Raw genomic sequence first — 24812 nt, 5'->3', positions numbered from 1 at the left:
AAGAAAGTCCGGATGGAAACCTGAACCGCAAACGAATGGTTCCGCCTCTTATTCTTTTAGAGAAAATGGTATTTTCTTGGTATTTCCAAGCTGGCTTGTAAAACCGTTGCTGATTACCAAATCTAGGATAAGATACAATCTATCTTTTATCTGAACGCCTTTGGGTTGGTTCCTCCTTTCAAATACAATGCTTCAATACCTGGATCAGCAGCTCAGGTGCAGCATCCTGTATCCTTTTAACTATCTCAATTTTGATCCCTTCCAATTCATTCGTAAAAGAAAAAATACATGGCAAAACTCCTCAGAGACACTAAAGTACATTGGACTCTCTCATACAGTGTGAACTTCACCTTTGCAAAGTGTCGCTTAATTTCAGGTTGTTGCAGAATCCAGAAAACCAGATAACCTATTAATGGATAAATTAACAATGGATAAATAGCACTATATTCAGGAATATTGAATTTGCTGGAGATAAAAGCTGTGGAGTTATTGGTTCTTTGCTGATGAGGTTATTTAGTTGAGTAATGAAATGTCCTCAAGCAAACAAGCTCAGAGAGTACCAAGAACCCCACAGTCGTCCTGCTTTCTCCTCCTCTTCCTTACTTCACAAACCCTACTTCTTTCTAGCCCTGAGGATGTTACTGAATTGGATCACAAAAGGTCTGCAAGAAAGCAATCAAGCTCAGAGAGCACCAAGGACCCCACAGTTCTCCTCTTTTCCACAAATCCCACTCCCTTCTAGCCCTGATGATGTCTCTTAATTGGGTCATGAAACTTCTGCAAGAAAACAACCAAGCTGACAAAGTATCAATGACCCCATAGTCCTCTCCTCCCCCTCTCTCTTCTGGCAGTAATAGATCAACCGAGGATGCAATTATTACTGTGCTTCACATGGCCTTATCCCATTTGGAAACACCGGGGAATTATGTAAGAATGTTGTTCGCAGATTTTAGTTCTGCTTTCAATACCATCATACCGCACAGATTAATAGCCAAGCTCAAAGATCTAGATTTTCCAGATTCTATTTGTTTATGGATATTGGATTTTTTAACAAATCGTCCACAAAGAGTTAAACTGAATGATTATATTTCTACTGTCAAGACACTTAGCATTGGCACTCCGCAAGGTTGTGTCCTTAGTCCACTACTGTTCTCCATTTATTCATCTGATTGCACAAATAAACATCCCAACAATAAGATAATAAAATTTACAGACAATACTACGCTTGTAGGACTTATTTCTGGGGATGATGAGTCTGCATATCGGGATGAGGTATTACAGCTATCCCACTGGTGCAAAAATAATAATCTTCTATTTAACATTAAGAAGACCAAGGAGGTTATAGTGGACTATAGGAAAAAGAGCAGACATTCAGCCACTGTATATAGAGGGAGTTCGTGTGGAACAGGTGGTTGAATGTAAGTATCTCGGGACCATCATTACAAATGACCTGACCTGGAGTGCAAACACCACTGCTTTAATTAAGAAGGCACAACAATGGTTGTATTTACTAAGGATTCTTAGGAAACAACAACTAGCTGAGAGTCTACTGACTACCTTCTATCGGAGTTCAATTGAGAGTATATTATCCTACTGTCTCTGTGTATGATTCTCGAGCTGCACAGTGGCAGATAAAAAGGCAATTCAGAGGGTGATTAAGATGGCCCAAAACATCATTGGCTGCTCACTCCCCTCTTTGGAAGAACGGTATAGGAATAGATGTAAGAGGAAGATATTTAATATATTGAATGACTCCTCTCATCCGGGACATCAGCTCTTTGAACTATTACCATCGAGAAGGAGATTCAGGTATTAAGAACAAGGACGACTAGATTTAAGAACAGTTTTTATCCAAGTGCAGTTTTGAGTTTGAATGCGGGGTCATAAGATTTTGTGGAATTTAATGGCTGAGAGTAATGGGGTATTACATTTTTTAAATTGTATAGAGATTATTGTATGGTCTGTTGTGTTTAATTTTATTTTTCTTTCAATGGTGTTGTCCAGTTTTACTTGTGGAAGAGCACCTCATTTCGTTGCACCCGCTTGCGAGTGTAATGACAAATAAATTCTTATGTCTTATGTCTTAATGAGGTTCCCTAGTTGATTCATTAGACTTTTTAAGAAAACCAAACTCAGAAAGCACCAAATCGCTGCCTCCTCTCTGCAAACTCCATTCCCTTCCAGCACTGATGATATTCCCTAGTTGGGTATGAAATGCTTGCAAGAAAGTAACCAAGCTCAGAGAGCACTAAGGACCCCATAGTCCTCTCCTGCTCCTCCTCCCCTCCGCAAAGCCCACTCCCTTCTAGCCCTGATGATGTTTCCTAATCTGGTCATGAACCATACATGAAAACCAAACTTAGGGAGCACCAAGGACTCCACAATCTTCCTCCTCTTCTATGCAAACTGTCCTTCTAGCACTGATGATATTCTCTAGTCAGGTCTTGAAACACCTGCAAGAACAACCAAACTCAGAGGGTGCCTAGAACCCTACAGTTCAAGCTGCAGCTACCAATATTCTCCTTTTGGGATAACAGGCTCTCACATTCTTGTTCTGGAGAGGACATCTGGATTTATTCAACATAAATGGAAAGGTATTTTGCCATCTGGTCTTGAGTGTGGTTACTTAGAATGGTCTGATTTTAATAGTGTTCCCTTCCAAGTAAATGTCTTATTAAAATGAAGTTGGAATTTGCAGATTTCTTCACAACGTTGTTATGTTTGCCTTTTCATCAATACCTTTAAATATGTAGGGCATCATTAGTTTTTAAATAAATAATTGACCAACCAATCCTATGTATATATGTAAAATCCTACAAAGATATATTTTGTGTTAAGTATGTACAGGATTCCTCTCACTGGCAAACTTCCAAAGTTTATATAACCAATGCATGACTAACCTTAAATTTCCAGAAGGTTTTTTTTTTCCTGCACTCAAATGTACGCTGCTCTTATTATTTGCTGGCTTGCAAACAAAGGGGAAGAGGAATTAAGGATTTGCCGCTGACATTTCTGATCTGTGCTAGAAAGGAAATTCTCCATTTGTGCTTAATTTAGGAAAAGGTCCTTATTGTGCAATCATCCTGCCTTACAAAATTTTACAAAGTTTTAAACGTTCTCACTGGAAATCAAAATCCTTCCAAAACTTCTGAAGCTATTTTCCACTTGCTTGCTGGAGATACAGTTTATCTGTTTAAATATAACATTTCTTTGAAGACTTTTTACATGCTGCTTGCCAGTCCAAAGTGGGATAATCAGACATCTGACAAAAGGAAATGAGAGGCAATCTGACCTAGTGGATAAAGTGCTGATCTAGAGACTAGGAGAGTTCTAGTCTTGACGTGAGAGCCATCTGGGTGAATTTGGGCCAATCACCACAAGACAGTGAATTCTAGTTCAATCTGATGCATGAAAGCCAGCCGCATGATTTTGTGCCAATGACCAGGAGACAGTGGGTTCTAGTCCTGCCCTAGTTGTGAAAGCTGACAAGGTGAGTTTAGGCCAGACATACACTCTCAGCCCAATTGACCCTCCTCACAGAGTTGTTGTTTTGAGGAACATAAGCCAAAGAAGGAATGTTATGTATGTTTACTACCTCCAATAACTTATAATAAAGGTGGGATAAATAAATACCTATTTCCTGTATTCTTACTCATGTTTATACTTATTCCTATTACCTTATAAGCAATTGACAAATCAATAAATAAAAAAATAAATAAAATAGAATAAAACCGATATATTTCCTTTCCTTGGTAGGCATAGCCTTAAAATCAAATATTGTGCTGTTGTCTGAATATGTCTTCCTGATTAGGTTTCTCCAAGCTGTCCCAACTTGGACATCTTAAAGCATGCTGGCTGGGGAATTCTGGGAGTGGAAACCCACCTGTCTTAAAGCATGCTGGCTGGGGAATTCTGGGAGTGGAAGCTCACCTGTCTTAAAGCATGCTGCCTGGGGAATTCTATTGAAGTCCATATGTCATAAAATTGTCAAGGTTTCGATGTGTTTTTAAATTGTAAATTTAATAAAATCTATTTTAAAAAAAATTGTCAAGGTTGGACACCCCTGGTTTACAGCCATAGGAAATATTATAATTATTGACCCTATGAATCTTCAGCTGTTTTCATCAACATCATACAACTGAGAAGGAAAAGAGTTAGACTCTTCTACAATAACCTTTAAACAACTTGCATTGCACAATACAAGTGTATGTATAATATGAACTGATCATTCAGCTCCAACCACACGTATTTGGGTGGAATACCCACCGGCCACCAAAGAAGCACAAATGAATCCAGTAGGAGTTACTCACAAACAAGCCACTTCATGCCCCAAGTGTTATGCTACAAACTTTTTTTTTTTAAATTAGCATTCAAATTAGGGTGCAGTTGTGGTCTATTAAAAAAACACTGGCAGGTGAAATTAAAATGGATCTTTGATTGGCTCAATCTAATAGAACAGGTCTTCTCAAATCTTTTAGATTCAGGATCCTTTTACAGTATTAAAACAAACTCTGGGCCTAAAGAGCTTTGCTTTATATGGTTATGCCTATCAATTTTACGCTATTAGAAATGAAAACAAATCTGGAAAGAAATTTTTGTATTTGGGGCAATCACTGAAAGGGTCTTGGCTAGGGGTTCCCAAAACAGACTTTGAGAACCACTGTGACAGAATATTACTTTACATTTTATTTACATCCTGCCTTTATGACTTTTATAAATAAGTCATGACCAAACATGCCAAATCATCCTCCTTCCTCCTCCATTTTTCTTAACAACAACAACCCTTTAAGGTATGCTGGCCTGAAGAAGCTCAAAATCATCCATCTGGCTTTTATGCCTAAGGTAGGACTAGTACTCATTATCGCCTGGTGATTCACCCAGTTAGCTTTCATGCCTAAAGCAGGCCTAGAACTCACTAGGTTTCTAGCTTGGTGCCTTAACCACTAAACCAAAGTGGCTATTTATTAGTGTAATTGGAAGAAATGTATAGCTCTTACTGGCTTGCAAATTGAGAATGCTACACTTATTTTGCTGCAACTCAAGGTGTGTTCTCACAATTTTTGCCTGGAATTTGTAATCCAAATCAAACGGGACTTTCACATTACTGCTGGTATGTTGCTTGTACCCATAGATGGATTTCCTTGTTCTACAGAATCAATTGTTAACAGTTTTCTTGGAAAATGGTAGGGTTTTTTTCCTGTACTATTTTTGGGCTGACTTAGCAAAGTCTGTAAAACTATCACGCAATGTGTTTATTTTTCCATCCTGAATAAATCTACTGTGCTTTGAGTGTGTAATACAGTATTTCCCAACTGTGGCAATTTGAAGGTGTGTGTATTTCACATCCCAGAATCCCCCAGCGAACATGCTATGCCTTAGGATGGGTGTGGACTTACACTTCAAGAATCCCCCAGCCAGCAGGCTTGAAAAGGGGTGGATTCCACTCCCAGAATCCCCCAGCCAGCATTCTTTACAATGGGTGGACTTCTACTCCCAGAATCTCCCTGCTTGAAGAGGGGTGGACTTCCACTCCCAGAATTCCCCAGGTTTACTAGGGATTTCTGGGAATTGAAGTCTACAGATCTTTACTTTGCCAAACTATACAGGAATGTATTTCTTGGCAATGACAGTTGATTTAAGGACTCAAGTTTTGGCTACAGAGTAGCATGGTGCGTGAACAAGGCTGTGTTGTGTATGAACTTGCCAATATGGTTAGGACTGAAGCCAAAATCCTTGAGCAAGTTGCTAACCCAAACCCACCCATATAATTAACGTTGTGCAAAAGAGTTTTTGCTGATTTTCAATTAAGGGCTAATTAAATTAAGTTGCCCTTTAATTCCAGGAGACTTTGCCCCTCCCTCTCTTCCTTGTCTTGATTTCTTAATGAATTTAGGCAAGAATGCTATATTCTAATTGGTTGTAAGGGGGGGGGTACTGATTTCCCGCTCTCCAATGGTGTTGGGGAGGGCTGCTCACCGTTCCTGCTCTCTGATTGGGCGTGACCTCATCCTCAAGTACAGCCGGAAGTATCTAGCCCATAGATTTAAGAAAGTGAAGAGAGTTATCTCTTGCTGGGATACCCAGATGCAAAGTTTACAGAAGAAGCCTTTTTTTTTTGGTTTATTATTCCGGGGAATAGAATTCAGAGCCTTCATGGATTGAAAGAGGTTAAGCAAAAGTTGCAAAAAATTTTCCAGAAAGAACAATCTTATTTCTAGCCGACCGTATAGAAAAGAGTTATTTTAATCAGTTTTTTAAAAGTCTATGTTTTGATTGCAGATCTACTTGAATATTAATATATGGCGCCGTTTAAAAATAATAATCATCAAAAGCCAATAAAATTCTTCAATTTAGAGCTGGAAGCGCTGGAAAATATAGTATATTTTGCCAAAACAAGTTTCTAAAGGATCATGTCGCAATATCTTTCGCACGTGTCTCTCTATACTTTTTTTTATGTCTATAGTCCACCAGGTCCCTACAAAGCCCCCCCCCTTATCGCCTTCACCTCAGAGGCCGCCTGAGTTGCTCCTTCCCATTGGCTGGCTGCTCGGGGCCACGCCCCTCCACCTTGGCATCCCTATTGGCCAGCGCGCCTCTCCGACTCTTCTCCCGCCCCCCGCCCCCCCCCGCCTCGCCGCCCGAAGCGTCCCCACCGTAGAGTTCGCTTTAATTGGTGCCGCACGGTCCTGGAAGGGGTGTAGTTGATTTTTTCCTACCTCGAATCGGCTGGCGCGCTTCCTATGGAATTCACTCTGTCTCTTTCCCCTTCGAAGAGTTAACAGCTAGCCAGGAGCCTGTCGGATGAGCGGACGGGAGAATTTCTAAAGCGCTGCCCCGGTGAGTTTTTTTTTTAAGTGGGCGAAAGGGCGTCGGCGGGGTGCTGCCAGGACCCCGCCTCGCGAGGGCGAGGAGGGCGGAGCCTCGGAGAAGCCGGAGGGAGGGGGCTCGGAGGGAGGGGGAGAGAGTCAAGATGGCGGCGGCTGAGGAGGAGGAGGTCTCGCTGCCGCCGCCGCCGCCGCTGGTGCCACCGACGCCGCCGAGGAATTGCAGGATGAGGTGAGGCCAGGCCGGGTCCAGCGCGGCTTCTTCCCGGGAGGGGCACTTCCGGCTTTCTGGTGGTGGTGGGGGGGACGAGAAGGAAAAGGAGGGCGGAAGAGGCGGGGGGGGCGAGGCCGGTGGGGGTGGGGGGGCGAGCGGCAATCTGACAGGTCGAAGGGGGGAAGCGAACGGACCCCTCCACTCGAGGTATGCCGAGGCGCCGGACTACACCTCCCATCGCTCCCCGCCTGCGCGGTTCTGTGCACGTGCGCCGGGACTACACCTCCCATCGTTCGCAGCAGCAGCAACACCTCCCAACTTGAATTCGTATTCCCCATATGACTCCCACCGGCCCCAGGACGGCAGCCCTATTTATTTACTTTGTATTCCTTTCCCCAGCCCTGTGTTTGGTGCCTTGGATTACAATTCCCATCGTCCCTAGCCTCACACGCCCCCAGAATCTCCGTAGATCTAGAGGTTGGGGATGATGGGATCCCATTACAACTCCCATACTCCCCAACTTCACCTTCCTCCAGACTCTCCACCGATCTAGAGTTTGGGGCTGATAGGATCCCATCGTCCCCCAACCTCACACCCACACCTGGATCTGCCCATATTTTTTTGCTGCTTCGCTTGGCAATTTCCATTCTGGCTCCCTATTCATCTGGGTGCCAGATCCCATCATCCCCAGCTCCTATCCCTATTTTTTTCTCCCTTCAAGAGGTTTGAGACAGTTCCCATTATCCCCCGGCTGCCCTTTCAACCCTTGGCTGCTCTTCCATGGATAGGACGCCACTATATCATCGTCCGCAGCCCTGAATGTTTTAATCTGCAGCAGCTCCCATCATCCCCGGCCAGCCTACGTTTCCCCAGCTTTTGGTGTCAGATGGTAACCTTAGAATTTGCTCTTGGCATTTCCTTTCTTGTAGTGATGGTAATTGGAAAGCTTCAGCCTGCCTACCGTGCAGGCTTTGGTTGTTGGGAATGATGGAACTTAGAGTCTTTATGGAACCGACAAGCGTTTGTGAAAGGCTGGATGGGGCTGCTTGGAAGAGAGAATAAATGTCTGATGTAGGAGCAGAGAGGCTTGGCTCTATTTACCTTTGTTTATTGGCATCCCGACTTTATTATTTTTACAAATAACTCAAGGCAGAGGTGATACCCAACACACACACATACACACACCCTCCTACTTATTTTCTCCACAACAACACCAACCCTGTGAGGTGGGTTGGTCTGAGAGAGAGAGAGAGGGACTGGGCCAAAGTCACCCAGCCTGCTTTCAGGCCTAAGGCGGGACTAGAACTCACCGTCTCCCGGTGATTGGCCCAGAGTCACTCAAGTTGGCTTTCATGGCTAGAGCAGAACTAGAATTCACCGTCTCCTGATGATTGACCCAGAGTCACCCAGCCTGCTTTCATGCCGAAGGCGGGACTAGAACTCACCGTCTCCTGGTGATTGGCCCAGAGTCACCCGGCCTGCTTTCATGCCGAAGGCGGGACTAGAACTCACCATCTCCTGGTGATTGGCCCAGAGTCACCCGGCCTGCTTTCATGCCGAAGGCGGGACTAGAACTCACCGTCTCCTGGTGATTGGCCCAGAGTCACCCGGCCTGCTTTCATGCCTAAGGCGGGACTAGAACTCACCGTCTCCTGGTGATTGGCCCAGAGTCACCCGGCCTGCTTTCATGCCTAAGGCGGGACTAGAACTCACCGTCTCCTGGTGATTGGCCCAGAGTCACCCAGCCTGCTTTCATGCCTAAGGCGGGACTAGAACTCACCGTCTCCTGGTGATTGGCCCAGAGTCACCCAGCCTGCTTTCATGCCTAAGGCGGGACTAGAACTCTCTTTCTCCTGGTGATTGATCCAAACTCCAAAGTCACCTAGCCAACTTTCATGGCTAAGGCAGGACTAGAATTCACCATCTCCTGGTACTTGACCCAGAGTCACCCAGCTTGGTTTCATGCCTGAAGCAGGACTAGAACTCATTGTCTCCAGGTGATTGACCCAAAAGTCACCCAGCCAGCTTTTGTGCCTAAGCCGGGACTAGAACTCCCAGTCTCCTGTTTTCTAGCCCGGTGTCTTAACCACTAGACCAAACCTTAGGCCTCCGCCCTCCCTTTCAGCATAAAGGTCCAGGAGGAAGGTGCTTTACTAGGTGGTGGAAACCTTAGTTCACCTTTCTCTCAAATACAAAGGGGGCTAGGACCCTCTCCACAAGGTTCACGGGGAGGAATACTAGACGGGGTGTCTGTGCTATATAATATTTTGAATTTTAAAAAAGCCACAAATCCTCGACTTGAACAACTAGAATTTCCATTGCTGAGCGAGTTGGGCATTAAATGAGTTATATTTTACCACCTTTTTGTCCTGGTGGTTAAGGGAATCCCTGAAGTTTTTAAATGAATCACATGGCTGTTAAATTGAATCCAACCCTCCCCAATTGCTTGTTGGTTGCCAGCTGGCAAGATCACAAGTAACAATCATGTGGCCCAGGGAGGCTGCAGAACCGTTGTAAATACTCACTGGTTGTGTATTTGTGCCCAAATTTTGTTCAGGTGACCTTGGGCGTGCTGTGATCGTTGTAAGTGCGAGTAGTGGTTACAAGTCTTTTTTTTCTCTCTCTCCAGTGTTGTGGTAACTTAAAATGGTTGCTAAATGAACAGAGAGAACTTGAACTAGTTCAGCTCAGAGAAATTAAAAAAAAAAAATTATGCCGTAGTCTTGGGGGTGTTTTTTTAAGCTGCATTTACAGGCCATCCTCGACATACAACCAGAATTGAGCCCAAGGCTTTTATTGTTAAGCAAGACAGCTTGTTAGTTAAGTTTTGCCTCATTTTATGACCTGCCTGGCAGGAGTTGTTCAGGGAATCCTTGCAATCGTTTCAGTTAGGAACAGGGCGGTTAAGGGGATCTGCCTTCCCCTTTGACTTCGCTTATCAGAAAAGTCACAAAAGGGGATCCCATGACCCCAGGGCCCTGCAACCGTCATAAATATGAACCAGTTGCCAAGTGTCTGAATTCTGAATCTGAATCAGGTGACTGTGGGGATGCTATAATAGTCGTAAGTGTGAAAAACACTCCCAAGTCACTGTTTTCAGAGACTACCTGTAGTTACACAAACTCTAGCAAAGCTACTCACTGCTGACCTCCCACTCCTCCCCTATGGCTGCTTCTCCCCCCCCCCCCCTTCTTCATGCACGCCCTTGGTCAGCCATTCCCAACCTGTCTTCACATCAACTATCCCACCTCCAGCATTTTCCTGACTGCTCCAGCTGCACTTTCCCAATTCTTGTAAGTTGCACAGGCAAAGAACGGGACAAGGGAGCGTAGGCAGCCTGCCTTGGGTTTCTCTAGTTTAATGCAAAGAAGGACTAGCGGGGTAGAGATAAGAGCAGTCTTCCAGTATCGGAGGGGCTGCCCCAAAGAAGAATTGTGTGTGTGTGTGTCAACCTAATTTTCCAAAGCATCTGAAAGTAGGACAAGAAACAATGGATGGGGAACTCATCAAGGAGAGAAGCAAGCTGGAATTAAGGAGAAACTCCCTAACAGCCAGGACAGTTAACCAGTGGAACAGCCTGCCACTAGAAATCATGGGTGCTCCAGTGATAACTGGAGGTTTTTAAGAAGAGACTGGACAAGCCACCTGTCTGACATGGAATAGGGTCTCCTATCACGGGCACAGGGTTGGATTAAAAGACCTCTAAGGTCTCTTCCAACTCTGTTATTCTGCTTTCAATGTCTTGGAAAGGACAGGAAAAAAGGGAATTAGAATTAGAATTCTTTTTATTGGCCAAGTGGGGATTGGACACACAAGGAATTTGTCTTGGTGCAAATGCTCTCGGTGTACATCAAAGAAAAGAGACACTTGTCAAGAATCATAAGGCATAACAGTAAATAATAGTCATAGGGTACAATAACCAATCAAATCATACTAGGAAACAGCCCAGTATAATATAAAATATAAAAAAGTGAATACAGGCAGTCCCTGACTTACAACAGTTCGTTTAAAGTAACGGTTCAAAGTTACAATGGCGCTGGAAAAAGGGATTTTATGAGCAAATGGCTCATGTGATCTGTCCTCGGGACAGGGTGGATGGAAGTTAGGGAGTGCTTTACTGATTTATTTATTGATTTATTGATTCCAGATTTTGTTCTCTTGTACTTTATTAATTTATTTGATTCGTTTTGTTAGGTTTTATTGGTTTTTTTATTTTTTTATTTTTATTTTAAATATGGTTGTACATTCTGTAAGCCGCCTTGAGTCACCATGGGCAAATAGGAGGCGATATAAATCCAATAAATAATAATAATGATAATTTTCCACATTTAACGACCATTGTACCATCCCCAGGGTCACGGGATCAAAATTCAGAGGCTTGGCAACTGACTCCTATTTATGACGATCGCAGTGTCTCCCGCAGTCACGCGGTCCCCTTTTGCGACCTTCTGACAAACAAAGTCCATGGGGAAGCCAGATTCATTTAACGACCGTGTGATTAGCTTAACATCTGCAGTGATTTGCTTCACAACTGCGGCAAGGGAGGTTGTAAAATGGGGCAAAACTCACTTAACAAATGTCTCACTTAACAACAGAACTTTGGGTTGTTAAGTCGAGGACTAACTATACTCCAGGGTCACCTTATTAGGGATATGGACAGTATATAAATAGAATAGAATAGAATTATTCATTGGCCAAGTGTGATTGGACACACATTTGTCTTTGGTGCAAATGCTCTCAGTGTATATAAAGGAAAAATAAAATACATTCATCAAGGATCATAAGATACAACACTTAGTGATAGTCATAGGTTACTAATAAGCACTCAAATCATACTAGGAAACAAAACAATATAAACTGTAAAGATACAAGCAACACGGTTATAGTCATAAGTGGAAAGAGGTTGGTAATAGGAAGGATGAGAAGAAGAATAGTAATGCAGACTTGCTAAGTAATTGGACAGTGCTGAGGGAGTTAGTTGTTTAGCAGAGTGATGGCATTCGGGGAAAAAACTGTCCTTGTGTCTACCTGTTCTGGTGTGCAGTGCTGTATAGCATCATTATAAGAGTAGGAGTTGAAACAGTTTATGTCCAGGATGTGAGGGGCGTGTAGATATTCTGTAGAAATAATGTATAAAGGCTGTAGGGGGGGTGGGGATAGAGCTTACATATTTTAATTGGAAGGTTTGAAGTGATGCAAAATAAAATCCTAAACTGGACGGACTGTATCAGTAATTCAGACAGACAGATTAACAAAGTTGGAAGGGACCTTGTAGGTCATCTAGTCCAGCCCCCCGCCCGAGCAGGAGACCCTACACCATTTCTGACCAATGGCAGCCCAGTCTCTTCTTGAAAGCCTCCAGGGATGAAGCTCCCACAACTTCCCAAGGCAACTTCTGTTCCATTGGTTGAAGTTGTCAAAAGTTTCTCCTTATTTCCAGGTTGAATTTCTCCTTGTTCAGTTTCCATCCATTATTCCTTGTCTGGCCTTCGGGTGCTTTGAAGAATAGCTTGACCCCTTCCTCCTCCTCTCTGGGGCAGCCCCTCCCTCAAATATTGGAAGGCTGCTCTCCTGTCTCCCCTGGTCCTTCTCTTCCCTAGACTAGCCAGGCCCAGTTCCTGCAACCGTCTGTCGTATGTTTGAGCCTCCAGCCCCCGGATCATCTTGACTCAGCCCCTGATCAGCTCAGGGTAATGGGCCTTGTAATCCAGTGCATATGGAAGTCCCTCGAGTGTGGGGTGGAAGGAAACGGTCTTAGCCACATGGCGCGGTTACGCAAAAAGAGGTGTCCTTGCACACTATAAATACAGATGGTCCTTGACTTACAACCGTTGGTTCTAATGACTGAAGTTACAACAGCCTGGGGAAAAAAAAAACCTGACCGTTTTTCACACTTACGACCATTGCAAGCATCCCTGGGATCATGTGATCCAAATTCTGACGTGTGGCAACTGACTCATGATGGCCCGGGGGTGTGTGTCACGTGATCCCCCTTTGCGACCTTCCGACAAGCAAAGTCAGCAGGGAAGCCAGATTCACTTAACAACGGGGTTACCAACTGGGTTACTAGCTCAGTTTAATTTACTTGATTGTCATTGCACCTTGTTCAACGAAATCAAACCCCATCTTCAGGGCACATCATGACCGTGAAAATAAACACAATCACACACCCTTCGCCTTCCACACATTGAACGGGAAACCCCAGACACCACACCAACGCTACGCTATGCAGCAGAATTCAAAAGAGCTCCTGCCCTGGGATAGAAGCTGTTTTCCAGCCTGTTTGTCCTTGTTTTTATTATTGTCCTGTACCGTCTGCCAGATGGTAATAGTTCACAAAAAAAGGGGTGCCCAGGATGAGATGGATCTTTGAGGATGTTTTGAACTTTCTTAAGGCAGTGGGAGCTATAAAACTCTTCCAAAGAGGGGAGAGAGCAACCCAGGATCCTCTGGACAATGACATTCACCCTCTGGAGGGTTGTCCTATCTGCTTCTGCGCCATTGGCAAACCACACAGAGGTGCAGGAAGTTAAGATAGACTCCATGGTGTAGCGGTAGAAGGTCACCAGCAGTTTTCCATTCAGTTGTTTTTTTTTGAGAAGTCTCGCTCAGCAACAAAAATTGGAGGCCCGGTTGTGGTCGTAAGTCAAGGACTGCCACTAAGAGTCAGAACCTGGCTACGGTGCCTGTGAGACGGGCAGATTCTGGCAAGGGGAAGTCCCCATCATCCATCGTCCTCAACCGGATGGGCTTACTTCCTGGTTTGTCTGGAGGCGATCTCGTTTCTTTGAATCTTGCAAGCTCTTCCGCCTTGTGCCCTCAAAACGATGCCTTGACTGGCTGCTTAGTAAATACACTTATTTCCCCGTGAGCCTGTAGAGATTCTCCGTCATCCAGGCCTTCGTTGTCCCAAAGGTGGGTTTTTTGTTTTGTTTTTCAGGAGTCAACTGGACTTCCTTGTTTTGTTTTGTTTTCTTTTGAAGACCTTTCCCTTCTGATCCCAGAAGCTTCTTCAGCTCTGACTGGAGGGTGGGGAAGGGAAGGATTTATACGCCTTGCTGGTCATTTGCATCCTTTTAAAGAGCCATTGAGGCTGCTTGGAGGTTTATCTGTGCCCTTGGGGTTTACCTGAGTGGTGCAAATGGGTTTGGGAGCTTTCTTGGCTGCAGGATGATTTCTGCTCTCTGTCCTGCAGCCAAGAAGGCTTCACACCTGTATTTGCACCACTCAGGTGACCCCAAGGACACAGGTGAACCTCCAAGTGGCCTCAACGACCATCTAAAAGGATGCAAATGACCAGCTGTGTCTGCAAGGAGTATAAATCCTTTCCCTTCCCCACCATCCAGTCAGAGCCGAAGAAGCTTCTTCGGACGAGAAGCAAGACATCTTCAAAGAAAAAAAAAACCCAGAAAGTCCAGTTACCTCCCGAAGAAAATAAATGCGCCTTTGGGTTCTTTCCCTGTGGTTGTGTAGCTGTCTGCCCACAACATGGCGTGCCTTGTGTTGCTGGAGGGGAATTCGCTTTCTCGTTTTCCAAAGTCACATCAGGGTTACATAGGCCTGGTTTTAGTGAAACCGGCTGGATTGTCAGACCGCGCTGGGATGAAGCTTCCTCTTCTGCAGCCCCGGGCCACAAATCCTGGGCTGTGGACCAGCTCCGGGCCCTGGCCATGCCAGAAATCATGTCGTGTAAACAAGTGAAAGCCCCACTGGTGGAATGGAGGCAGTCCACAAAACAACGCTTCCTCGGTCCGTGGAACACTCTCTCTTTACAGAACCACTTCCTGATGCCCAAAAGGTTGAGGGTTGTTGCTCTACGGGTACTCCTCAGCTTGTGACCATAATGGAGCCTGAAACTCCCATAGCGAAGCAAGAGGCAGTCGCTAGACAGGGAGGCTCAAGACGATCTCATTGTACACATGTTTTACTCCGACAATAAAAGTTTGAATTCCGCTCTTATTGAGCTGCCGTGCTGCCAGCCCCCTCTACCACAAAGATCCCGCAGGAAAAGGGCATTACGGACAACCGTGGGATCTGGCAGGGTAAGAGCTGTGAGCTATAAACACAAAAGATTTTGCTGTATTCCAGCATAACAGATACAGTGTCCTTGCCGACCTCAATAGGGACGCTACAGGGACAGGTCAAGGTAGTTGTGATAATGATAACTCAAATAAGCTGGGGATCACGGTCCAAGTTGAAGAATTTACTTTGGAAAGGGGTGTCCTGCCCTTGTTGGAATCTGATTCCGAGGCGGAGGTCGAGCAGCTGACAGGGAGTGGGAGTGTGGCTCTGGTGGCTGTGGAAGACACTGGGGAAGGGCACAGTCCGGCTGGGCAGAGCAGGGGAGAGGGTAGAGCAAGGCAGAGGGAATTTGGAGGAAGGCCCAGGCCCATCCTCTCTTCATCCTAGGGCATGCAGGAAGGAACAGAGAAGGGAGCAACGGGGGTTCCATGGCTTACGGGGGAGGCAAGGGCCCTGATTCCCTTCATTAGCTGCAGCTGGGAAAATAGTGCAAGCTATGCGCAGCAAAATTTCTGGAAGCAAGCTATGAGTTACCTTTGTTTATCGAGGCTTATGTGCTTTGTTGGCCTTTGAAGTCTGCAATTCCTTATCCTGCCCCGTCCAGTTAATTGCTGCAGCGTGGTTTGTGTGGGTTTTTATTTACGGTTTGTATGTACTTTGTTTTCGGACTGAATTTCATCCACTTAAAGACTGTCCTTGGGAGAATTTTTTTCTCCAGCCGAAGATAACCGGACACTGGGGGCAAAGTTTGGAGGCATTAAAGGGACTTTTCTTACTTATGTGACTGTGTTGCCTTTGTGCCACACACACACCCACCCACCGGGTCACCACTAGGGGAAAGTTTGACTCAGGCGTTACGCATCCGTCACACAAGAAGAGAGCAAGGTATCCAAAAAGAGACCTTCTGGTATCCAAAAAAAAACCTTCTGGTTGGGGATTCAATTGTAAGGGATGTCAATTTAGGAAAGGATACGGAGGTTTTGAAAGAGGTCAGGTCACGGGTGGGATTCAAATTTTTTAACAACCGGCTCTGTGGGTGGGGCTAGGTAGGCGTGGCCATGCGACTGGGTGGGCGTGGCTTTTTTGCAGCACACCCCCCCCTTTTTTTTGCCTTTTGGGCCTCATGGAAACCACCTGGGGGGGGCATTTTTGCTCCCCAAAGCCCAGGAAGGCAAAAAATGGAGCGCGAGGGGCGGGGGCTTGCGGCACTCTTCCTCCCCTGCCTCTTTTTTGCCTCTGTACCCCCCTGGGCGAAGCGGTAAGACAGCGAGGGGCATCCTAGCACATCAGGGGGAAAAGGAAAGAAACACCTTCGGGCCGTGATGGCGAACCTGCGGCACGTGTGCCACAGGTGGCACACACAGTCACTTGTGCAGGCACGCGATCCCCAGCCAAACTTTCCTGTCCTGCGCATGCGCGCACCCTCCCAGCTGACTTTCAGCCAGGTTGAGGCCATTTTCGCCCTCCCGGAGGCTCGAGGGAAATTTCAGGAGGCCGAAAAAAACCGGGCCCGTTTTCAGGCTCCCCGAGGCTTCACTCCAGCCTCCGGGAGGGCGAAAAAGGCCTCCAACCGTCTGAAAATCAGCCGGGAGGCGGGCACAGGTGCAGCGCAGGTAAAGGGGGCGGGGCGGGGGTGTTGTGCATGCATGCACGGGGGGGGGCAGGCTGCATTGCATTGTGGGTGTTGGCAGGCACACTCTTTCGGTACACCACAACGAAAAGGTTTGCCCTCACTGCCTTAAGGAGAGACTGGGCAAGGGTGAATGCGGTCAGCGATGTTGCGCGTGCGCGATAAGGACTGACTGGGCGGGGAGGGGAAGGCGGAGAGGGGCGGGCCAGGCAGGGCCACGATTTGCCGGTTCTCCGAACTGCGCAAAATCATAACAACGGTTCTATAGCACCGGTCTGAACCGGTAAGAATTCCCACCCCTGAGGGGTCAGGTGTCTGCCAGGTGCAACGGCCAGCAGAGACGAGAGGCGTATTCTTAATTGAATTGAATTGAGCTGAATTGAATTGAACTGAGTTTTGTTCCATTTTACGACCTTTTTTTTTTTTTGCCACCGTTAAGTGAATCACTGCAGTTGGGAACACGGTTCAGTGAATCTGGCTTTCTCTCCGTTGGCTTTGCTCGCCGGACGGTTTCAAAAGGGGATCGTGTGAACCCCGGGACGCTGTGACCGTCATAAATATGAGTCTGTTGCCAAGCGTCTGAATTTGGATTACGTGACCACCGGGATGCTACAATGGTCGTACGTGTGAAAAACGGGTCCTAAGTCACTTTTTTCCCAGCGCTGCCGTAACTTTGGTCACTAAATGAATGATTGTAAAGCAAGGACTACCAGTATTTCTTTATTTATTAAATTTATGTGCCATCTGTCTCAATGTCGAGAGCAACCCTGGGCGGCTCACAATGCAGTAAAATGGGAATACAGTTCTGAATCTATATCTCTATAAAAGCGAATTAATACCCCTCACGCATCATCACAAAATCTCCAGAACTGTAAAGCCCTACAAACTTGAAATTTGGCACGTCTGTTCCTCTTGGCTTCTAGGGGCTCACTAAGAAAGGATTTTTTGAAAAGACCATCAGAGCTATTAGTATTTCCTATATTATTATTATTAACACGCTCTGATGCTAAGGAGTTCTATTCCTCGTCCCCACCTGAGAAAAAATCTCTTCCAAATGCAAAACACAAGCAGAGAGGAGTTTCAGTTTCACAGCACCAAGCAGCTTTAGTACAGAACAGTTGAGCTAAGCCACGCCCAGGCTCCTTGCTGTCCCCTTCTTGCTCACAGCAAATACTCTTTCAGTTTTCAAACAGCTCTCAACTCTCTCAGACACTGACAGGACGCTAGCCAGATGAATACCGATGGATGCTGGTAGGCAGAGGCAGAATTTTTTTCCTCTTATTTCCCCTTAAAATTCAGAGGAACTTAAGCGGTGAGTTTGATCTTTGCGTCACCGTTACGATGTTTGATTTACGTATTGATTCAATTTATTAATCTGAGCCGATATAACTTGGGTGGTGAGAAAGGGATTTAATTTTGAACCAGACCATCTGGAAGTCCTAGGTCCAATCCTGCACCATGGTTGGTTTGTTTTTTTTCCAAAAAATTGCTTTATACAGGTAGTCCTCAATTTACAACAGTCCCTTTTAGTGACCGAAGTTATAACAGCACTGAAAAAAGTGAGTTAAGACCATTTTTCACACTTGTCAAGCATCTGAATTCAAACAATGTGGCTATCCCATTAACCTTGCTTGTCAGAAGATCACGAAAGGGTATCTTGTGACCCGGGGACATTGCAACCGTCATAAATGCGAGTCAACTGCCAAGTGTCCGAATTTTGATGACCTGGCCATGGGGAATGCTGGAAGGGTTGCCTTATAGCGGGAGGGGCAGTAAAAAATGTAATAATAAATAAAGGAATATGGTCGTAAGTGTGAAGAATGGTCATAAGTCCATTTTTCTTCAGTGCTGTTGCAACTGTTGGTCCCTAAATGAATTGCTGTAGATTGAAGATATTAAGGTAATCTGGCTATTTATTTATACTCATTGAAGGAGAGATCCTAAACTTGAGATCCTAAAATAGAATGCAAACTTTCATGTTTCTTCCAGTCTTTCATCAGGCAGACAGGGTCAAATTCAGGCAGTCCTCGGCTTATGACCACAATTGCACTCAATATTTCTGTTGCTAAGGGAAACACTTAAAGTGAATTTTACCGCCTTTCTTGCCACCGTTGTTAAGTGAATCATTGCAGTTGTTGGTAACACGGTTGTTAAGTGAATCTGGTTTCCCCCCTTGAACTTTGCTTCTCAGGAGGTCACAAAAGGGGATCGCGTGACAAACCGGGACCCTGCGACCGTCACAAATGCAAGTCAGTTGTCCCAAACGCCTGGATTTTGATCCTTGGGATCGTGGAGAGGTTGCAATGGTCATAAGTGTGAAAAATAGTCATAACTCGCTTTTTCAGTGCCGTTCAGGGTGAATAAAAATCTATGATATATTTTTTTAAAAAAACTTAATTGGATTTTTTAAAATTTAAATTGGATTGTTTGACTTTTATCAAATTTATTTGAATAAAATGCTTTTGGAATAAAAATCTATCTAAAGGTAGTTTTATATTTAAGGCAGATGAATAATTTAGCGTATTCAGCATGAAATGCAGCTTAGTTATGTAACAGGAGGCTGTATATATTTTGCAATATTTACATTTTTTTTGGTAAACTCATTCAACGAATCCGAGCTCTGCAAGCTGAGATAACTTGCATGGCATGGATGCATTCACACAATTTCACAGCAGACTTTTAACAATTATGATTTAAATCGAGTTGATTAAAATCAAGCCTTTTTTCTATTGTGTGTTTCCCCAAAAATAAGACCCTGTCTCATATATATATATATATATATATATATATATATATATATATATATATATATGTGGATCTTTGGTTGTTGGGTTTTCTCCGCGTAAGATTGAAGTATCTGAGGCAACGTTTCGATGAAGTCTCATTCATCATCTTCAGGCTTTTGTCTCCGGCTCTGTGCTTCTATATATATGTATGTATGTATGTATGTATGTATGTATGTATGTATGTTTTCTGAGGTTCTCATGGGTATTTGTATGTGGATCTTTGGTTGTTCAGGTTTTCTCCCGCAAGATTCGAAGTATCTAGGCAACGTTTCGATGAAGTCTCATTCATCATCTTCAGGCTTCTGTCTCTGGCTCTGTGCTTCTCAGAGTGTATGTATGTATGTATGTATGTATGTATATATGTGTATGTATGTATGTATGTAAATGTATGTATGTATGTATAGCCAATAAAAAAGACACCAGGTCTTATTTTCAGGGGATGTCATCCACTGACTAAACTCACTAGCGCACGTTGTCCCTGGCCGCCTTTTCCCTGTCAGGGGCCTTCAGGAACTTTCTCCTGTGGCCCTCAAGTCTTTCCTGAAGGCCTCTGAAGCTGATAAGAGAGCTCTGGATCTATCTGGAACTTTCTAATCAGCTACAGAAGCCTTCAGGAAAGGCCTGCCCGCCTTGTCAGCGGCAGAAGAAATGGCCCTGCAAGGCAGGTATTGGGGTGTGCGAGGCCTGGCTGCAACTGTCCAAAGGTAAATAGTAGGGCAGCTCCACCCACCCCCTAAAACCCACTCTAGCTTAATTTTTATCCATCCACTCTGTAGTAGGAGGGATCTTAATTAGGGCTTATTTGGGGGGGTAGGGCTTATATTGGGCACACGTGTGTAAAAAATCAAGCTAGGACTTACTTTTGAGGTAGGTCGTATTTTTGGTGGGGGGGAAACGGTAGTGATTTAAATCACATTCTAAATCCACCCTGGTGCCATCCCAATTTTGAACCGTTCACTAAATGAACTGCTGTAAGTCAGGGACTACCTGTATTGTAATAGCGGAAAAAAAAAAGAAGTAATTTTAAAAATGGGGTGGAACAGGAGAAGGGAGGAGCTGGTATTCCAAGCCACAAGGCTGCCTTTAGTCATGGTTCTCGTGAAATGAAGATCTCGGCTGCAGACCTTTGACCAGTTTCAGATTGCGCGCGCAGACATACACACACCCACACACCGATTTCCCTCACTCCTCCCCTCCCCGCATCTGCTGGGACAAGGAAGGCAATTAATAATGGCTGCTCCCTCCTTTCTGACCAGGAATAAAACCTAGCTGACATGTGGAACCATCTCTAATCTTAGGCCCGAGCTCACCTTATTTCCATTTGCTGAATTCAAAACAGGAAGACAGAAGGAAATTGTCACGGCTGTGACATTAATTTGCATATTCAGGTATAAATCCCAACAAGTTTTGTGGCTTTTAGATAAGTAGGCCACTGGATCCTTGTTTAAAGCGTCCTTTATGCTGAAGGTAAACGTTCGATACTCCTGTTGCAGGGTTCTGGGTGCCCTCCGAGCTGGGTGGTTTTCTTGCAGACGTTTCATGACCCAGCTAGGTAACATCATCAGTGCTAGAAAGGAGTGAGGTTTGCGGAGTGGAGGAAGGAGATGGGAATGTGGGGGGGGGGAGGAGACTGTGAGAACCTTGGTGCTCTCTGAGCGTGGTTGTTTTCTTGCAGATGTTTCATGACCCAGCTAGCTAACATCATCAGTGCTAGAAGGGAGTGGGGTTTGTGGAGTTGTTGTGGCCCATCAGCGGCCAGCAGAGCTGGCAGCAGGTTCGGACAGTGAGGAAGTTGGGGAGGAACATGGGCCAGTCCTGGAGTCTGGGGAAGGCTCTGACGAGGGCTCTGTGTCGGAGACAGAGATGGGGTCAGTGCCCTCCGGCATTTCCCAGCTGCCTTCGGAGTCAGAGATAAGCGGGGAAGAAGAACAGCTGGAGCCTGTTCCCAGTGTGCGCATCCGCAGAGCTGCCAGAAGAAGGGAACAGCTAAGGAACAAGGGTTGACTTGGGAGTAAAGGCACAGGTAGACGGTGAATGGCCCCTCCTATAGGGAATAAAAGAGGAGCGAAAGGGGAGTGGGCTTTTGCAGGAGACAATTAGTTCATTCCTGCATTTTTGCCAAGTATTGTGGCGTCTGAAAGATACCAGCCTGTCAGCTCTTCAAGCCTGGTAAAGGTCTGTAATTGTGAACTATCCCAAAAGATTGTTGGCCGGGACTTTGCTGGAGAGGAATTCACTTTAAATTAAATAAAAAAGGGTTTATCGGGACGAGGACTCGGCTTCATGCTGTTGCGGAAACCTGCTGTCAGGGTTCCAACGATTGCCCTAAGTAAATCATGATCCTCGAGCCAAACTTCAAAAAAATCCCAAAGATTTATTAGAAGCGACATGTCGGTATTGACCTATATATGAAGCCAACAAAACAGGAGTGGAGGAAGGAGATGGGGAAAGAGGACTGTGAGGTCCTGGATGCTCTCGGAGCTTGGGAACATCCCCAGTGCTAGAAGGATGTGGGGTTTGCTCTCTGTTTATACAATATACAGCTGGCTTGTCCTGTCAGTGATGGATGTTTGTGTTCTTAGTGGATCCTTAATTAGACTATCATAGATAGATGATTAGACATTAGATAGATAGAAAATTATTAGATAGATAATTATTAGGTAGATAAATAGATAATTATTAGATAGATAGATAGATAGATAGATAAATAGATATAAGATAGATAAATAGATGGATAGATAAATTGATAGATGATAGATAGGTAGACAGATGATAGATGATACATAGATGATAGATGGATAGATAGATAAATAGATAGATAGATAGATAGATGATAGATAGATAGACAGACAGACAGACAGACAGACATAATGGGTGGATGGATGGACAGACAGACAGACAGATAATAGAATAGATACGTAGGTAGATAGACATAGAGACAGACAGAAATGATAAGACAGAGAAAGGGAGAGAGAGATGGATGGATGGATAGATAGAGAGAGAGAGATAACAATCGAAGAGAATATTTGTTGCTCGGGTGCGAATTGCATCCATATTGCTCTGTAGTTTGCTTGCAGACGTTTCATGACCCAGCTAGGTAACATCATCAGTGTTAGAAGGGAGTGGGGTTTGCTCTCTGTTTATACAATATACAGCTGGCTTGCCCTGTCAGTGATGGATGTTTGTGTTCTTAGTGGATCCTTAATTAGACTATCATAGATAGATGATTAGACATTAGATAGATAGAAAATTATTAGATAGATAATTATTAGGTAGATAAATAGATAATTATTAGATGATTGATAGATAGATAGATAGATAGATAGATAGATAGATAGATAGATAGACAGACAGACAGATATAAGATAGATGGATGGATGGATAGATAGATAGGTAGGTAGGTAGACAGATGATAGATAGATGATAGATAGATGATAGATGGATGGATGGATGGATGGATAGATAGATAGGTAGATAGGTAGATAGATAGATGATAGTTAATTAGATAGATAGATAGACAGACAGACATAATGGGTGGATGGATGGACAGACAGACAGACAGATAATAGAATAGGTACGTAGGTAGATAGACACAGAGACAGACAGAAATGATAAGACAGAGAAAGGGAGAGAGAGATGGATGGATGGATAGATAGAGAGAGAGAGATAACAATCGAAGAGAATATTTGTTGCTCGGGGTCGAATTGCATCCATATTGCTCTGTAGTTTGCTTGCAGACGTTTCATGACCCAGCTAGGTAACATCATCAGTGTTAGAAGGGAGTGGGGTTTGCTCTCTGTTTATACAATATACAGCTGGCTTGCCCTGTCAGTGATGGATGTTTGTGTTCTCAGTGGATCCTTAATTAGACTATCATAGATAGATGATTAGACATTAGATAGATAGAAAATTAGATAGATAGATAATTATTAGGTAGATAAATAGATAATTATTAGATATAGATAGATATATAGATAGATAGACAGACAGACATAATGGGTGGATGGATCGATGGACAGACAGATAATAGAATAGGTACGTAGGTAGATAGACACAGAGACAGACAGAAATGATAAGACAGAGAAAGAGATGGATGGATAGATAGAGAGATAGATAACAATCGAAGAGAATATTTGTTGCTCAGGGTCAAATTGCATCCCTATTGCTCTGTAGTTTGCTTGCAGATGTTTCATGACCCGGCTAGGTAACGTCATCGGTGCTAGAAGGGAGTGGGGTTTGCTCTCTTTTCATGTACAAGTGGCTTGCTCTGTCGTTGTTGTTGTTGGGAGTGTCCTTGGTAGTGCCTCAATTAGGATGTGGTTAATCGTTTAATTGTTTTGTCTCGGTAGTTCCTGGATTGAGGTTTTGTTTACTGCTTGATAGTCTGGTGCTAATCTTGAGGGTAATTGCTATTTATCTGGCTGGGATGATTAGCAAGGACATGTTTTGGTCTTTTGGGTTTCCTTTTTAGCATTGTAGTTTCTTAAACGATGTGTAAATTTGATTTATATCTGTCTTCTGATGGCTGACACTGAAAAGGGGAAGCCATTTATATATAAACAAGAGAGCAAACTGCCTTCCCATCAAGCACTGATGGTGTTACCTAGTTTGGTTATGAAATGTCTGCAAGAAAACAACCAAGTGCACTGTCCATGCTGGCTGAGGAATTCTGGGAGTTGAAGTCCACAACTCGTAAAGTTTCCAAGATTGGAGTCCTCTGCTCTAGACCAGGGGTCGCCAACCTTTTGGACCTCAGGGACCACCAAACTCATAATTTTAGACACCAGGGAGCACTAACTGGTTCTGTGGGCGTGGCCTAATTTGTGGGCGTGGCTTAGTAGTCATGTGACTGGCTGGGCGTGGCTTGTATGTAAATAATATAAATATTTATATAAACATTGAATTTTTTTATTAAAAAAGAGCAACTTTTACTCAAAATCAGGCAAAGCAGGCAGGCAGATTGAGTTGCTCACAGAATCACAGATTCATTCAGAAATCTATCTATCTGTCATCGGCTACCTGAGTCTGTCACATAAAATTTGCTTGCAAGCAAACTCACAAAATTAACTTGCAACACACCATGCACGTAAATATTGCATTTTTTATTTTTAAAAAAAGAGCAACTTTTATCCAAAATCAGGCAAAGCAAGCAGGCAGATTGAGTTGCTCACGGAATCATTCACTGATCCATCTATCTGCCATCGGCTACCCCATTCCCCCAAATTTGCTTGCCGTGAGTCTGCACTGAATTTGCTTGCAAGCAAACCTTCAGTCCTAAGGGAGGTTCGGCTGCGCTTAGCTAGAAAGCAAGAAATCCAACCATTTCCTGCTTTCTA

The 24812-nt window shown here is 44.4% G+C and overlaps 1 protein-coding gene across 1 annotated transcript in view; it reads left to right on the top strand.

Moving 5' to 3' along the window:
* Positions 1 to 6957: 6957 nt before the first annotated feature.
* NCOR1 (nuclear receptor corepressor 1) overlaps positions 6958 to 24812 on the top strand; it is a 187637-nt gene continuing 169782 nt past the window's right edge. The window contains 1 exon segment of the mRNA XM_087924448.1: positions 6958 to 7056. The gene's annotated coding sequence lies outside the window, so the exon portion shown is untranslated.

The sequence above is a fragment of the Pseudonaja textilis genome, chromosome 1, assembly GCF_049901715.1.
Source record: "Pseudonaja textilis isolate UNSWEBS1 chromosome 1, rPseTex1.2, whole genome shotgun sequence".
Classification (NCBI taxonomy): domain Eukaryota; kingdom Metazoa; phylum Chordata; class Lepidosauria; order Squamata; family Elapidae; genus Pseudonaja; species Pseudonaja textilis.
The sequence above is the reverse complement of the archived record's forward strand: the minus strand, read 5'-3'. Positions and strand labels throughout refer to the sequence as shown.